Source organism: Humulus lupulus, chromosome 8 (genome assembly GCF_963169125.1).
Source record: "Humulus lupulus chromosome 8, drHumLupu1.1, whole genome shotgun sequence".
Classification (NCBI taxonomy): Eukaryota; Viridiplantae; Streptophyta; class Magnoliopsida; order Rosales; family Cannabaceae; genus Humulus; species Humulus lupulus.
Window position 1 is genome coordinate 147,143,516 of NC_084800.1, and position 2,752 is coordinate 147,146,267.

The window sequence follows — 2,752 nt, forward strand, 5'->3', positions numbered from 1 at the left end:
TGCTGCTGATCGAACAAGTCGTCAATCCTTGGTAGGGGGTACTTATTCTTGATAGTCAACTTCTTCAATTTTCTGTAGTCTATGCACATTCTCAGAGTCCCGTTCTTCTTCTTCACAAACAAAACTGGAGCACCCCATGGGGAGCAACTAGGCCTAATGAATCCCAAATCCAGAAGCTCCTACAACTGGATCTTCAATTCTTTCAGTTCTGTCAGTGCCATCCTATATGGTGCCCTCGACACTGGCTCTGTCCCTGGCGCCAACTCAATAACAAACTGAATCTCTCTACGCGGTGGCAGCCCCGGCAAGTCCTCGGGGAACACATCCAAGAACTCACAAACCAATCTGGTCTCTTCTGGTCCTACTGGAAAAACCCTGGTGGTATCCACCATACTAGCAAGAAAACCTATACACCCTCCTTGTAACAGATCTCTAGCTCTCAGAGCTGATATCCTGGGTACGTGGGGTCCATGCACTGCTCCCACAAAAATAAAGGGATCCTCGCTCTCTGGCTAAAAGGTCACCATCTTCTTTCTGCAGTCAATAGTAGCTCCATATCTAACCAACCAATCCATACCCAAAATCATATCAAAGTCCTCCATACTCAGCTCAATCAAATCTACTGACAACTCCCTACCATCAACTATCACTAGCAGTGCTCTAATCCACCTCCTAGACACTACCAGTTCCACTGTAGGCAAAATAGTCCCAAGCCCTGAAGTACAATACTCACTAGGTTTACACAGTCTATCAATCACCCTACTAGAAACAAACGAACGTGTAGCACCAGAGTCAATCAATACAGTAAAAGGAGTGTGAGCGCTAGAATGCTAACCTGTCACTACCGAGGGGCTATCCTCAGCCTCTGCCTGCGTCAGAGTGAACACTCGAGCTGGAGTCAAGCTGTCCACCTTCCCCGCATCTCCCTTCTTCACTGTTGGGTAATCTTTCTTAAGGTGTCCTACCACCCCACACACAGAACAAGCCTTAGCCTGACATTCGCCCGGATGGCGTCTTCTGCACCTCGTGCACTCAGGGTAAGTTCTCCATGTATCACCGCCTCCCTGAGGGCCACCCTGAGTACCCCGACCTCTCCTATCAGGGCCAAGAATGGGCAAAGCATCAGGGGTCTTCCTCTTCAAATCACTGGGGCCTCCGCCCCTACCAAAACCAGAATATGGAGGCACCGCCCCACGGCCCTCCCGTCTCATTGGACTCTCCCTCCTTATCTTATTTTCCGCTTCCTCAGCGGCAAGAGCCTTCTCTATAGCATGAGCATAAGTTGTCCCTCCAGGTACTGTTGTAATTCTCACATTCCGGGCTATCATAGCATTAAGCCCTCTGATAAATCTATCCTACCTAGCTGCATCAGTAGGCACAAGATCTGGTGCAAACTTCGCAAGTCTATCATATTCCGTAACTGTCATACTGCCCTGAACCAGCCCCACGAACTCATTCACTTTCGCTGCCCTGATGGCAACATTATAGTACTTCTGACTAAATAGGTCCCCGAATCCTTCCCAGGTCAAAGCAGTAACATCCCTAGTCTGTGATGCCACCTCCCACTAGATTCGAGCATCCTCCATCAACATATATGTGGCACAGGCCACTCTATCATGTCCCTCTACCCTCATAAAGTTCAGAATGGTAGTAATCATAGTCATCCACTGTTCAGCCTTCAGTGGATCAGGTCCTCCCTCAAAGATCGGGGGCTGCTGCTTCCTGAACCGCTCATACAACGGTTCCCACTTGTTCCCAACCTCAACTGGCTGCACAACAGGCACCACTGCAGGTGGCACAATGGGGGCAACACTCCTTGATGGATCCTGCTGCCGCAGAATTCAGATCTATTCATCTTGGATCTGTAGTCGAGCTTGCATGTCTGCCATAAGTTACTGCCAGTTCTCAGGGACTGGCGGAGGGGTCTGGCCCTGATCATCATCTCTAGTCGCAGACTTGTCGGCTAGTCGGGTAGATTTTCTTGGATGCAAAATTATCCAAGTCAATCTGCAATCAACGACTCGGCAATTAGACTATGATGACAGGGTAGTAATCATTTCATGATCCATCATTGGAACTCCAATCATTCACAAGCAATCAAGTTATAACAATTCATCCAAATATTCATCCATATATTTATTAGCATGCATAGCAGTGCTGATAAGCACGCCTCAATATCTTCATGCAATAGACAAGGGCCAGGCCCTATCAGTATCTCATACTCCCTATAAATCAGGCAGATATCAACAATCATATCTCATTCAAATCATTTAAGCACATAGTCATGTATACACAATTTACCAAACCCTGAGTCGAACATGGCTTTCGCGGTGAATGTACATGTCCAGCCAGTCTTCATGAACCCTTAAACCTAGGACGCTCTGATACCAAGCTGTAACGCCCTGGATAGCCAAGACCATCACACTGAGTGTTTATAAAGGTGCAAGACTTGCTAATCAAGCCATTTAGTTCAAAACGTGTCACTGAAACTATAATTGAGCTAGGGTTAATATATTTTGGTCTCAAAACTACATTTCTTATAAATAAGCAATATTCTTTCTACATGGGATCCCAGAAGTAATAAATTAAAGACCGTTTACAAAAGATTCAAGATTTAGATACAGTGATTAGCCATACTAAGGCAAAACAGACAGTTAAGCATATCCCGTCCTGTTCCACTCCTCGGCTGAGGCGGCCGAACAGCTGACTATGTACATTCAGCCCAGCAGCACTCCATCTCAGGATTGGTCCA